Source organism: Physeter macrocephalus, chromosome 20 (assembly GCF_002837175.3).
Source record: "Physeter macrocephalus isolate SW-GA chromosome 20, ASM283717v5, whole genome shotgun sequence".
Classification (NCBI taxonomy): Eukaryota; Metazoa; Chordata; class Mammalia; order Artiodactyla; family Physeteridae; genus Physeter; species Physeter macrocephalus.
Genome location: NC_041233.1, coordinates 112,950,840 through 112,967,105, shown reverse-complemented (window position 1 = coordinate 112,967,105; position 16,266 = coordinate 112,950,840).

The following is a 16,266-nucleotide window of genomic DNA, read 5'->3' as shown; positions in this document are numbered from 1 at the left end:
AAAGAAAACATACTGTGTTCTGTATTCAGCCAAAGATTTTAATAGTGTTGATATAAAATATAAATATTTATTATTCAGTTTTTATTTGGAGACTTCCTACTTCTCTTCTAACAATGAACTGAATTAACACCCCAAGAGCAGTTTTGAAGGACTATAATAAACTCTATTCTGTTTCATGTTTCTCCAACTTTCCTGCTGGTATACTTTGATAAATTTCATAAAATTTTTTCATAGAAATCTTCATTCAGCTGACTCTCTTTGTTGGCCATTGAAAGCACTACAGTGTCATTTGTGGACAGTGCCCAACCCTGCATGTACGAGGACATGGGCGTAGAGACAAGTTTTATTGTCCTTCTGAAGTGGGAGGAAAGAGCGAGCACAGGTCTGTTCTCACTCTCTGTTTCTACACCCAAATGATCCCTGTGTATCAGTCACCCAGGCACTGTAGGGCCTGGATGGTGCACTTGAACTAAAAAATGTCAGGTGTGACATATGAATTACGACACACAGTTATAAATCGTGGACACTGTCAGTAGGTGACACGTGTCTTGATGAAATGCAAATGGGCATTTTATTTCTGGCTGAGGCTGGCATGCAATCTAAGGACCCTGACTGTCTCTGCACATGGGTGCATCTTGGTTCTTCTGTTTCCAGTATTGAGATACAGGCTGGGTCCCCACAGAAGGTAAAAGATACACAGATAGAGAGTAGAGTATTTATTTATTTACTTATTTATCTGTTTACTTTTGTTTTTACAAATAATTCATGTCTTTATAACCACAACTAAGAAAACTAAATTTCTTTGTAGTTTTCTTGTTTTGTAAGTTGGGATCTGTCCTTCCAATGTGGAGCAAAATGAATATGGCATATCATGAAAACTAGAGTTATACCAAGAAATGTAACATCTTCACTTAACAAAAATCATGCCTTGTCATTGCTTCTGCAAGGAATTGAAGATGATACCAGTCAGAGGTTTTAAAAGTAAGGTAAATTTTTTCACTTGATATGTGAAGACTGCAAAATTTAGATTCCTTTTTTCATCTTAGTATTACAGCAAAAACTTATTGAAGCCTCTGTTTCATCCATACATCCACCCATCCACCCATCCATCTATCTAGCCATCCATTTATCCATGTGTCCTTGTATCTATGTATCCATCCATCCATCCATGTTTCCATGTACCTATGTATCTACCCATTCACCTATGTATCTGTCCATTCATCTATCTATCTGTCTATCCGTCCATCCATCCATCTACCTATCTTTGATTTGAATTTTCGAAGTTGATTGAATAATGCATTGTAGGAACAAGTCTTGAGTGGCAATTTCTTATTCTTTTTTTATGAAGGTTCTGTGCATGTGATGCCATATTATTAAGTACTAACTTAACAGCGAAGAATGAGTTTTAAACTGTGTCTGTAAGGATTTCTAAGACTGTATAACAAATTGCACTCTATTAAATGTCAAGTACATCCTTTAATTTGTGAGTAAAGGTGAAATGAGAAGTTAGAACCAGTGTCACAGTATCCTAAACGATCATTTAAAGATATTCCTATCAGTAGGCAGAGAAGAGTTATTTGTTTTCTTACTTTCTTAGTAAGTCATACTCATTTTGACTTTACCCTATTGAGGTGGATTCAGTAAGTACCTCTCTTGTCAATGACCTATGGAAAGAGTGTCATGCTTGGTAAAATTCTATATACGCCAGCTTCTTTGCTATTCTTTTTGTTTTTTCCTGTCCTAAATGAACTCTTAAAATTTTCGTTTGGGCTTCCCTGGTGGCCTATTGAGGTGGATTCAGTAAGTACCTCTCTTGTCAATGACCTATGGAAAGAGTGTCATGCTTGGTAAAATTCTATATACGCCAGCTTCTTTGCTATTCTTTTTGTTTTTTCCTGTCCTAAATGAACTCTTAAAATTTTCGTTTGACAGTAGCAAAGGGTTTTGACACAGTAGAAGTAAGTAGACCTAATGTGGCATTTATTCTACCACCACCGACCCTAGACAGTGCCCTCACCTGCACACTGGAGGTGACAGTCCACACCTGTCTTAATCATAAATATATTTGTATAAAATACCCAAAGTCAAGTGTGAAATTACAGGCACTCAGTCAAGGCCAGTCATGAGAGTACTTTCTAACTTAAAAAAATTGATAAAACTTTCATGCACAAGGGTAATTCAGAGTAGAAAAATTAGAAAGATCAGTTAGACCTTAGAAATATGAATTCCGAACATTTCTTGCTCTCCCCTACATGCTTAGTTTCCCAAGCTCCAAGGTCATATGGCTACTACAAGTGTTTTCCCTGTGGGAGAGAGGCAGGCAGGAAGGATAAGGAAGCCCACTGGTTGGTTGTGGCTCTCTGCCTTGGCCAGCATTCCCAGAAGCTGCTGCAGTGTGCCGTGGCTCCAGGCTCCCATTGGATAGCCTGGCAGGACAGTGTCCTCTGCCTGCCCTCTGGGCTCCTCTGAATGTCCCCTCCTTTTATTCTTCCAACCTCAGAGTGGAAAGTTTACTGATGCTTAGACTAGGAGGGTTTCTCACCATCCCATGCTTGGTGGCTTGCATCTTCCATCACCTATGTAATCAATCCCCTGAAAAAAATTCCTACTGTTTAGATACGTAGAGTCGTTTACATTCTCCCATTGGGACTCAGCGTGAATAATGAAAGGACATGGCTGACTGTTGAAACAGTGATCAGTAAGGCTAGGTGAAGGAAGTATCCCAATTCATAAAGCAAAGGACAGAAAGATTTACAATATAAGACTGGCATTCAGAGACAGACAGTTTCAGATCAGAGGTTTCAATATTTGCCTAGTAGAGGTTCCATAAGAAAAGAATAGAAACAACCTAAGTGAGTAAATAAGAAAGAAACATAGAGCAAAAGCTCCCTGGACGGAATACAAACTCAAATCTCCAGATTAGAGTTAATTAAATATTGGAAAGCATGAATGAAAGGAGACCCATAGTTAGGAATACACTAGTGAAATTTCAGAATGACAAGCACAAAGAATCATACTAAAAGCTTACAGAGGAGGACTGGATATATGTGACCTGTAAAGTCAAAAGATTTAGATCAAAAGACACTTCTCAATAGCCACACTGGATGTAGAAGATAATGCAAAAATTTCTTCAAATTTGAAGTTGAATTATTTTGAGTCTTTAATCTCTTAAAACTCAAGGCAGAAAGCAGAATAAAGATATTTTCAGACATACCAAGATGCCCAAAGTTTGCAAACCATACACCGTAGCAGAAAGAATTAGTCAAAGAATCATTACAAAGAATTCAATCAAAGAAAGCTTTGGGGAGGAAATGGTAAGAAAAGTAAACATGGAATACTGTAGTTAATTCTAAATAAATATTGAAGAATGATTTTTTTTTAATGTAACAATTTGAAACCAATATCTGAGATGCACATAACAGGGGAGGCCACATAAACATCTATGGAAGTACAAGGACGTAATACCATCCTGCTAAACTCCCAGCTTGTTTGGGGATGGAAGCTAATGGATTCAGAACATTGGTTTAGAAAATTTTTAATATTTGTATCAAAAATTAAATTGTAAAGACTAGAAAAATGGAAAGAGGATGTGTAGCTTTGACACCTTTCAGAAAACAAGCAAACAGAAAAGGAGAGGTAGCAGTTGGGAGAGTTGAGCCTTAACAATACAACAACAGCAGCGATCACAGCAATAACAAAAGAGGATCAAAGCAAGATGGCACGAAGCCAGACATATCTGTAATGAACACCTGTGAATCAGTAAAAAGCCTTCTTATTCCAAAAAACACACTAAAACTGGAAAAAAAGAACCTTGTGATGTGTGTGGTGGATGTGTGTATACAAACACATGCTCACAAGTTTTTTAACAAGACATATCTTAAATTTTAAGGGCTGTCAAAGAAGGAAGCGAACACACGCTGGATAAACATGATAACGAGGCAGGGTGTCAAGACTAACATCAGAGCATGTGGACCTTACCAGCTCAGGTTTTAAATGAGAGGAAGAGGGGTGCTTTATATTGAACTAAGTGCACTGTGACACTTAGAATGCTCCAAGAACTGAAAATTTGGGAGAAAATCAAGAAAAGAAAAATATGAAGACATACCGTTGTCATAGTGCTAACCCATGTGCAGAAACGTGAAAAATCAGGTAAATCAAATCAATAAAAATGATTAAGGTATAGAAGATTTGAAAAAAATAAATAACTCTGATGATGACCTTACTCTGAGCACTTACAATGTATTGATTGGTTTAATCTTCCATAACTGAAAACTCAACTCACAAAATTAAAGAAAGTTAAAAACCCCACCGTGTTCAGCTACTAAGGGGATAATTACAAAGTTCCTGCTGATCCGCTAACATGGGCCAGCTTGCCTTAGTTACACACGGGAAGCTTAGTTTTGTTGTTGTTGTTTAACCTAAGAATTGTCTTTTATTTTCTGTAAAGAGAAAAATGTAAATCCAATTTATTTCTGAGTAAAGGTTCTCTCAAAACCAATTCTTGAAACTAACACGAGTTGCCTGTGTGTACACACATACCACCCCCCAGACACATACAAACAAAAATATCTTCCCAAGATCTCACACACACACACACACACACACAGAGGCACACACACTTGTATATATTTTTTGAATAACTTAAGAATAAAAACGGAAATTAAGATATATTTGGAGATAAATGATAATTAATGGATACATTATTATTTCATACAAGACTTTACTGATGAAGTCCTTAAAATAAAACATATAGCCTTAAATGCACTTGAGAGAGACTGGGGGGAGGTGAAGGGAGGGAGAATGGAAGTCAATAATCTAAGTGTTCTTTGAATCTACAAAGAAGCAACAAATAAAAGAAAATAGAGTAACGAAAATAAAAGCTGAAATTAAAGAAAGTTTAAGAAGCAAACCAAACACAAGTTACGTAAAAGATAAAAGCTTAGTCCTCAAAATATCCAACAAAATAGATGAACCTTTGGCATATCTGATCAAAGAGAGACAGACAAATAAAAAGAATAAATCACCAAGAAGAAGGAAAATTTGTTCAGTTAAAAATGTGAAGAATTTTTAAAAATGCATAAGATACAATGTGCAATTGTATACCAAATAATTTGGTAAACTAGCCAAAACATATGATTATCTAAGAAAACACAACTTAAGCAAATAGATTCGAAACAAGATAGTTCAGGTGTACTAGTATCATAATAGATGTTGAAAGAGCTCTCAAAAGTCTATGCCTAGGGGCGGGGCTTCCCTGGTGGCGCAGTGGTTAAGAGTCTACCTGCCGATGCAGGGGACACGGGTTCGTGCCCCGGTCCGGGAAGATCCCACGTGCCGCTGAGCCTGAGCGTCCGGAGCCTGTGCTCCACAACGGGAGAGGCCACTGCGGTGCGAGGCCCGCGTAACGCAAAAAAAAAAAAAAAAAGTCTATGCCTAAATAGACAAAAGACGAAAGTGTTATAGCATTTAAATTAAACCTTTGAGAAAAGGCATTCCCATTTTTTATTGTAAAGTAAATTCTTTTTGTTATTGGATAATGAAAGTAGACAATGGAATGTGATTTGCCTTTCCAGATAGCAAAAAAATTCAAATGTCATAGGAGTTCAAACAATGTGGCATCAGTTCTTAAAGTAAGAATAGATTAATGAAACAAGGTAGTTTAACGAAACAAAACAGGTAGTCCAGAAGTAGATTTTTGTATAAATGTGAATTTGGCCCATGATATGGGTAATAGTTTAAACTTAGCAGAAAAATTAGCTTGACTCCTTATAAAAAGTATTGGCAAATTTGCGTATCCTACTGGAAAACTGTAATTTATGTAAATATACCACAGTGTTAACAAAGTAATCCACATATGGGTGACAGAACAGACATATAAAATAATGGTTGAAGTATTTAGAAAAAATAAAATGTTCATTTTTATAAAACTATAATTGGAGAGTAATGTAAAGCAAGCCATAAACCCTGAAGCCCTAAAGAAAAAGACCTATCAACAACTTTGACAATAAAAACATCAATATGTGTTAACAAAAACATGGCAAAGTTAAAGACAATTGAAATATTTAAAAATATGTAAAAAATCATGACCATACAGAATATATAAGGTATTTCTATTGTTCAAGGAAAAAAGCTAATCAATTGGAAACATTTTTATAAATATAGCCAGGAAATTGAAAGAAGAAATTCAAATGCCAATACACATATTTTATTGCGGTAATAAACCTGATCAAAGTCAAAGCAGACAAAAAAAAAAACCAAAGTGTCATTTTCAGCCATCACATTGATAAAAATTAAAAAGAGAAATAATATCCAGTGTTGCAGAAGATAGAAGGGATGGCTGACAGCATTCATTCCTGGAAGACTCATTGACAGCAATTGTGCACATTTAAAATGCACATAGAATATTACAACAAGCAGTTTTACTCCTAAAAAAAGCTTACTCAGTACTGCTTTATATATGCAAGAACCAAACATGTAAAATATAATAGTATCTCATAAATCAAAAGGGAGAACTGTCTTAATGCCTTTCAGTAGAGAATTATTATATAAATTAAGGTGTACTCATGCCATAGAATAGCACACAGCAGTTCAACCTGTGAGGGAGACCCATGCATTATGATTGGATATTATTAAGGATAAAAAGTAGATGCAAATCAGAAAGTAAAAATAATAAGGCAACATATCAATAAATGTATACATATATATGTATATATATAAGTATGTAAGTAGATATATATATGTATATATATATATAAATTCATAGGGAAATACAACTGGAGAAGAATAAAGGGAGTAAAGTCAGGCTAGTAGTGGGACAGTACATAATGAAAGACTTTTAATTTTTTCTTTATATATTTCTGTATTGATCTTGCAATGAGACAATATCTGTGAGTTCTGTAAATAATTTTTAAATGCTGCCATAAATAAGATCATCTCTTTATAAACGCTCATTCTTCCCTACTAAGCCTTAGAGTGCTAGTCTGTGAAAGGGAGGTATAGAGAATAGTGAAAGTTGCCGGTGGGGCAGTCAGGGTGTCCTGGCAAGTATTTATGATTTGTTTCCAGTTAGGAAACATGAATTTCGTCACATAAGTGAAAAAAGAAAATAATACATTTATCAAAAATCAATGTATGGGATTGATTCCTTATCATTAAAATAAAGGGACACTTGGCTGTACAAGTACTCCCGTGATCTTAGGACAGCAATATTTTATTGACAGTGTATTTTTAAATTTATTTTATTGAAGTAGAGTTGATTGAATGTGTTGTGTTTATTTCTGCTGTACAGCGAAGTGAGTCAGTTATATATATATATATATATATTCTTTTTCATATTCTTTTCCATTATGGTTTATCACAGAATATTGAATATAGTTCCCTGTGCTGTACCGTAGGACCTTGTTGTTCATCCATCCTGTATATAATAGTTTGCATCTGTGAACCCCAAACTCCCAATCCACCCCTCCCCCAGCCCCCTCCCTCTTGGCAACCACAAGTCTGATCCCTATTGGTAATATATTTTGATGCCTCAAAAGGATCTCACAAAGTTGTTCCAATTATGTCTAAATGAAACTACTTTGTTCAAATTGCAGGTGAAAAATGAAAAAAATTTTTTCACATGTGACAGGGAAGAAGAAAATAGCAAGTTCTATTTCTTCATACCTCCTGCACCTTCTCCTGACTCAGAGAATGTTTATTTCTACATATGGTGGTGTTTAAACCCTGTCATCACAGTGTTTCAAATCTATTTTGGTCTTACTTCTTTTGGAATTTAAGTCTCGGAAGGCCATCTTTTGTTTTCCCCTCTTTGATAACCTACCATCTGCTTATTTGCTAAAATAGAATATAAAAGAGTGCATGTTGACTTTTGCAATCAAAGGACAATACAAGATTGTGGCTGCACAAATAATTTTACTGCGTTTAATTAATTTGAACTCCGTGGATTGCTAATTAATTGCTTGACTCAAATAACTGGGGAGTTTTAGGAAATAACTTCATCTTTTCCCTGAAAACTGTTAAAGTGGTTTGTGTGCATTAACAGAAGCCCTAAGGGAAAGAGATATTAAGTTTTCAATTTTAAGAAATTTGAATTCACTGTCTTTAAACAAGACAACTGATTATGTGGTTGAGATGTTTCCTAAGAGAGATGACAAATTGTATGATGCTATGATTTTCAAGGCAAGCTGCACAGAGAAATATAGTTTAGTAATGTACTATTTCTATTTATTTAATTATAAACTTTTTAATTAAAAGACTGTTGTAAACTTATGTTTGCACACAGTAGGATAAATTATAATATAAAAAGTTTAACCTACAAACCTGAACAAATCTTGTTATTCAAGGAATAAAATGCTCTAGACTGAAAAAAAAAAAAAGTTTGCTCTAATAAACCTTGGTCTTTTACATAAGGTTATATTGTTAGGCTAGTGTCTTAGCTTGTAAGATTCTTCTTCTTTTCCATAAGGATGTAGGATTGTACTTTTAACCACCTCCTGATAGTGAAACATAATTGTCACGTTTACAGATAATGTTCTCAGAAAACCCATTGACTTGGAGCTAGCCGGCCTAAAATGGCATAAATGACAGCTCTGGGAGAAGGTTTTGCTTAGTTCTCAAGCTAGAAATTTTTTTTTACTGTGTTAATTCTCTTAGTATGGATATTTAATGGATAGAGCCGTTCCCACCAGCCTATTTATTTGGAGGTTTCTTAATTTAAAACATGATTTTTGATATGAAATAAAACAAAACACTAAGAACTTCCCCTTGATTCTTTGCCTTTGCAGGTCCCCCTATACCCACAGGGCTTTCTCCTTGTGACCAGCACTGAGGAACATGTTGGAGGGAAGGGGGTGGCAGAAAGTTTATGTTTCCTAGAACTCAAAAAACTGTGATCAGCTGCTAAAGCAAAAACACATCCTAGTGTTGTCCAAATATTTATTAACAGAAATTTACCGCGCATGAAAGCAGTGCGGCATGGGGGAGGTCCATTTCTCCTCTGCGGTTTTCACCCAGGTGCTACCTCCCCCATGCCGTCTTCCTAACTCCAGTCCACTGGATCCTGAATGTTCTCTTTCCTTCTTTTCAGCCTTCCTGATAGGTGTTTGTACTTCTCTTGTCCCACCAAATTCACTCCACTTTATCCTGACTAAATCATAAGCTACCTGGGCAAAGGCAGTCTTCTTCCAGCATGAGCAGAGACCAAGCCGAGTTATGAAATTTTTGCTCAGATGTCTAGAAATGCTTTCTTTAAAGTGAGTTTAAGGGAAAATGAAATTTTATGTAGGTCATCCAACAAATTTGCATTTTCAGAGCTTGTTACCGATTTATGAAATAGTCGAAAAAGATTTAGCACTTAACCTTTTCACTTCTGGGGGAACCACGTACCATGTAATGTATCCATTGGTTCAAATACCAATATACAATACGTGTGTGTGTGCGTGTGTGTACTTGAATTGTATTGTGTCATAAATTCTGACAGTAAGGAGGACTCTTCCAGAACTATCCCTGTGAACTGGATGAATTACTACACATTGGGATTCTGTTTCGTCATCTGTAGACACTAGGTAACAACAGCAGCTCTGATTGCTATGGTCCTACCCTCCAGTTTCAATGTAGTAAGCACTCAGAAAATTCTTTCTTTATTCCTTATTAGGGTTATAGAATGAATACATGAAATACAAGGTGTCTAAACATCCAAGGGCTTAGTTAAGATGAATTTCCTTTCATCACTTTTACTCCTTTTTCTCCCCAGGTTAAAAACAACCTCATATTTGTAGTTCCTTACTTCTACTGGTAGCCTTAAGCCATTCATTTTTTTTCTATTTTTTAACTTTTCAGACTCATAAGCTTTTGAAAAATGCAAGTAATTCTTGTAATACTCTTCATCCAAATTCTCTTAATGATAACACCTTATATAATCATAGTAGAATTACCAGAACTAGAAAAATAGCATTGATACAACACTATTACATAATCTACAGAGCTTATTCAAATGTTGGCAGATTTTCTAGCCAGGATAGAACAAATTTGTTGTCATGACTCTTAAGCATTCTTTAATCTGGAACAGTCCCTCAGCCTTTTCTTTGCCTTTTAAGAAGTTGACACATTGGAAGAATACTTATTTTATAGAATACCCTCCAGCTTGAATTCATCTACTATTTCCTCATGATTAAATTGAGGCTCTGCATTTATAGCAATAATATTACTGATTCTGTGCCCATCTTACTGTATTATTTAAGAGGGTGTGCAATGCTAGGATGTTTCATCACTGGTGATGTTAGTCTTGATTGTTTGGTTAGGGTTCTTCCGTGAGATTTCTCCACTCTAAAGTTACTTTTTCTCTTTGTAATTGATGAAAATATCATGAGCTAGACTTTGCAAATATCTTGTTTTCCATTAAACTTTAATCTATTTGCTTTGACACTGATGCTTCTTCTCTGAAATAATTTGTACCATTGTGCTTGCCAAATGGTGCCTTTTCTACTTCCATCGTTTCTTTGATATATATTTATTGGAATTCTATAAGTAAGATTTTTGGCTTCTTTCCACTTATTAATTCATTCATTTATTAATGTATGTGAGTACAGACTCATGGATATTTGTTTTAGTGCATGGATTACAAGCCATTGTTAACATTATTTATTATTTATTTTATTGCTTAATTGTACCAGATTTATCTATTTGGAGTTCTTTCATATTGTTTCCCATGTCCTTGAGATAGGTCCTCATAATTATTTTTAACACTTTCTTACTTTTTGGCCTTAAGAGGTGTCTCAGGTTTTCATTGTATTTCCCCTGGCTCAGCCCTGGAATCAGTCATTTCCTCAAGGAACCCTGGTTTATTTTATTGGAGAATGATCTTTATAATCAAGGTCTGGATGCTAAATGTGCTCTTTGCTACCAGAATGTCATTGCTCCTAGACCCCCTTAGCAGACAGAGCTAGGCTGTAGGTATACGTAAACCAACAAAATAACACACTCATAATGTTTTTTCTTTAATCAATCTATCTACCTGTCTATCCATACATCCATCATCTATCTGTCTACAACCTCGAGTTCATGCTGATGTCTCTGACAGCCATCCAGCCCTGCAGGGCTCATGCTAGTCTTCCCTCTTTCCCTATTTGTGACTCCGTTTTCCATCAATGAGAAGCCTGGCTTTCCTTATCCAAAGCACAGCAATCACTTTCTAATAGAATATATATAAAGTAGCTTAAGAATTGCTAATCCATACTGACTAGAGCGCAATATTTGTCTATAGGTCTTTATTTTCAGCCTTACGGTCTATAGTCAAAGTAATGTTTCCCAAGTGACTTTGGTTAGTATATTTACTTATTTTTTTTTCATTCTTCATCCTCCTCTTTGTAGCCATGTTATACATTTGTGACACAGTAAGGTTCATTTGCTAAACTTTGTATTCCAATTTGAGTTGCCCTCGCATCCTTGTTGGTCTTATTATTTTTACTTATGTGAAATATTACTATAGCACTAAAAGTTAGAGCTATTGAAAAATTATACTCAGAGAAGTATGTCTTTCAGCTCATCCCTTCTATCCCAATCCTATTCAGACATTCTTTCAGACTTGTCCCAACAAGCCTGTGTAGATAACCATTCTCATTGGTTATCGGTTTATCATTTTTATATCTTCTCTTTTCACAAATTAGATATATGTATAGTTTCTTCTTTCCTATTCCTTTTTTATGTAAATGGTAACTATATACAGTTGACCCTCGAACAACATGAATTTGAACTGTGCAGGTCCACTTTTATGCAGATTTTTTTCAATGGCAAATACAACGCACTACCCAGTCTGTGGTTGGTTGAATCTGTGGATGTGGAGCTACAGCTAGGGGGGCTGACTGTAAGTTATACGTGGTTTTTGGGGGTGCAGTGGGTCAGTGCCCCTAACCTACCATCGTTCAAGGATAAATATAAATACATACATAAATAAATAAATATATATATATATATATATATATATATGGTTGGCAAAAAGGTTCGTTCGGTTAGTGAATATGTTGTTTAATAAGGTTCTTCGTGAAAATGAAAAATGTCTTTTATTTTTACTTAAAACCAAATGCACTTTTTGGCCGACCCAATATCTTCAATATATAATATTTAGACAAACTGTATATCTTCTGAGTAAATTCCTAGAAATGGGATTTATGGGTCAAAAAAGGGCTATGTGTAGTTTTGTTAGATATTTTAATCTAGCCATTTAAAAAGGATTTTGAATTATATCTTCCTTTAGAGATTTAATCACACCAGAAATATAGTAATTTCTTCACAAATTTAGAACATCCTGAGGTTCTCTTTTTTCCCAGATCCCACATCTGTTGATTTAACAGAATAATGTAATGATTATGTTTACATAACTCTATGTCGCTTATATAACTATGCTTATTTATGTAAGTGAAGCATAGATGTCTTCTCAGCTGTAAAATTTTATTTCCTCTCCTAGGCCCATTATGGAAAAAGTCATATTTTTATTGCCAACTTTGTTTTCAGTAATATTTCTTGTGTATTTTTTTCAAATGCCTTAACTCCTGCCACATTTAAATATCTGACTTTTAATTCTAAATTTTCTCATTTCAATTTCTTAATTATGTTATGAAAAAATTCATAGATCATATATTTAATCATCAGATGCCATATAACTTTTTTCTTTAAATATATTTATGTATTAAAAGTTTGTTGCCAGTTAACCAAAATTGAGCAATATGATTAAAAATTGGGCAAAAGACCTGAACAGTCACTTCACCAAATAAGACATTCAGGTGGTAAATAAGCATGCGGAAAGTTGCTTCACATCGCATGTCATCAGGGAAATGCAAATTAAAATAATGAGATGCCACCGCACACCTACTAGAAGGGCCAAAATCCAGAGCACTGACGACCTCAGACGCTGGCGGGGTTGTAGAGGAATGAGGACACTCATCATTGCTCGTGGGAAAGCAAAAGGTGCAGCCACTTTGGAAGAAAGTGTGCCAGTTTCTTACAAAACTAAAGATACTCTTAACATATGATCTGGCATTTGCAGTCCTTGGTATTTACTCAAAGGAGCTGAGAGCTTGTTCACACAGAAACCCTCGCATGGATGTTTATAGGAGCTTTATTCATAATTAGCAAAACTCAGAAGCAGCCAAGATACAGTAGGTAAATGGATAAATAAACTGCAGTACTTCCAAAAAATGGAATATTGTTTAGCACTAGAAAGAAATGAGCTATCAAGCCATGAAAAGCCATGAAAGAAACTTAAATGCATATTACCAAGTGAAAGAAGCCAATCTAAGAAGATTATACTGTGTGATTCCAACTATGTGACATTCTGCTGAAGGCAAAACTGTGGAGATAGTAAAATGATCAGTGATTGCCTGGGGTCAAGGGGGAGGGAGGGATGAAGAGATGGAGCTTAGAGGGTTCTTAGGGCAGGAAGACTGTTTTTTATAATACTATAATGGTGGATACCTACCGTTACATATTCCTCCAAACCCACAGAATATCCAGCACCAAGAATGAACCCTAGTGCATATCAAGCACTTCCGTGATGATGTGCGAATGTGGGTTCCACAGCTGTAACAAATGTACTGTAGAGTGTAGGATACTGATAGTGCGAGAGGCCATGCCTGTCTGGGGGCAGAGGGTATATGGGAACTCTCTGTACTCTATGCTCAATGTTGCTGTGAACTTAAAACCCCCTAAAAATAAAGCCTATTTAAAAAAGAAAAAAAAGTTACTCCCAGAAGAGTTCCGTTTCTGTCCTGGGGGCGTGAGAAGCTCCATGAATCTGCCCCAGCAAAACAATCATATCTGGTGTAAATGATCAAAACCTAAACAAACAAACAAAAAAACACTGGAAATTGTTCTAAATGCATACAGAAAACGAAGGAACATTCATTCAAGAATATCTACCTGTTAAAAATAGCTAGAGCCCGTGGCACTTGAACTACAATCTTTACGCTGTCCTCCAAATCCACTTTCACACTGAATAAGTGCGGCCGAGATTATGGGGCTCTGTGTGTCTTCAGGTCATGGTCACGCTATATAAAATTTCACTGGGAGGACAGGCCCCCGTCATTGCTCACATCCCTGCTCTGAGTTGTGAATGTTATATTCTTGCTTACTGTATCTGAGAGACCAGGGGCTTTCCCCCTTTATCCAGCTCTCCCTTATAGGATGGACCATCTACCCAGAACTAATAATCAAGTTCATCAAGTTTGTAGGATACAGGATAAAAATACAAATACCCATTGAGTATCTGTACGCTATAATGAACTATCTGAGGATAAAATTAAAGAATACAATTCCATTTACAGAGGTTTCTAAAAAAGTGAAATTCAGTAATGCTTTTAATGAAAGAAGTTCTAACTTATACTCTGAAAACTAAGAAATATAGTTTTAAAAATTAAATAATTGGAATCAGAAGACTTAACGTTGTCAAGAAGGCAACATCCTCAATTGAGCTACAACTTCAATGCAATGCCCATGAAAATTCTACCTGAGTTCTCTGTAGAAATTAACAAGCTGATACTAAAATTCATGTGGGAATTCAAGAAACTCAGAATACTCAACATAGTCTTGAAAGGGAAGAACGCATTTGTAGGATTCACACTTGCCACATCTACTACGAAGCTGTAGTAATCAAGACAGTATTGTCCTGACATAAGGGTAGACATATAGATCCAAGGAATAAAACTGAAAGTCTAAAAATAAACCTTCACATTTATGGGCAATTGATTTTTATGACTGCCAAGACAATTTAGTGAGGGGAATAATAGTCTTTTCAACAAATGGTGTTGGAACAACTAGAATCCACATGCAATATAATGAAGCTGGATTCCTGTGCAACTCAATATACAAAAATTAATGCAAAATGGACCAAACACCTAAATATAAGAGCCAAAAATATAACACTCTTACAAAGAAAATGCAATCATTAATCTTTTTGATCATGGGAAAAGCAATGATACCCTGTTTTTGTTTTTTGATAAGACAGCAAAAGCACAAGCAATAAAAGAAAAAGGACAGATAGATAGATAGATAGATAGATAGGGCTTCATCAAAACTAAACTTGGTGCATTAAAGGACACCATCAGGAAAGGAAAAAGACAACTCATAGTATGGGAGATTTTGCAAATCATGTATCTGATAAGAGACTTACACCTAGAGTATATAAATAACTATTACAGTCCAACAACAAAAAGACAACCACAGTTTAAAACGGGCAAATATCTGAATAGACAGTGCTCTGAGTGAGATAGACAAGCAGCCAATAATCATCTGAAAAGTTCTTCAATATTATTAGCTATCAGGAAAATGCAAATCAAAACCATAATGAGAAACCACGTACTATTCAGCACAATGGCTATTATTGAAAATACAGGTAGTAACAAGAGTTGTCGAGGATGCGAAGAGTTTGGAAGCCTCCCTCAGTACTAGTGGGAATATACAGTGGTGCAATGTCATGGGAAAACAGGCTGGCAGTTTCTCAAAATGTTAAACATAAAGTTACCATATGATGCAGCAATCCACTCCTAGGTATATATCTATGAGAAATGATGAGAAGATGTGACCACGCAAAAACTAGTACATGAATATTCATAGAAATATTATTCATAATAGCCAAAAAGTGGAAAAAATACAACTGTCTATCAATATCAATTGAAGACTGGATAAACAAATGTGGTATATCTACACAATGGAATAGTATTCTGCAGTAAAACAGTAGGAGGTACTGATACATGCTACAATATGAATGAACCCTGAAAACCTTATTGGAAGTGAAAGAAGCCAAGTCACAAAAGACCATACACTGTGTGATTCCATTCTAAGAAATGCCCAGAACTTGCAAATGTAGAGATACAGAAAATATATTAGTGGTTTCCAAGGGCTGGATGGAGAGGAGAATAGAGATGGACCACTGACGGTTATGGGTTCTTTTGGGTTGTAAATATGTTCACAGTTAGATGGTAGTGTTGGTGTGCAACTCAAAATACTGAAAGCTATGGAAGTGTACACTTTAGAAGCGTGAATTTTATGATACGTGAATTAGAGCTAATTAACTCTAAGTAAAAATGTTATAGCTCGCTGTCTCTCTGTGTATATCTGTATGCATATATTCATAACTTTATCTATCTGTCTATCCATCTATCTATCATTTCTCTCTCTATGTTGGATGTCACCATTCCTTTTTATCTGATTATTGTTAAAATCCACCATACTGACCTGGTAGATGCCACAGTCCACAGCTGTTCTACAAGACAAAAG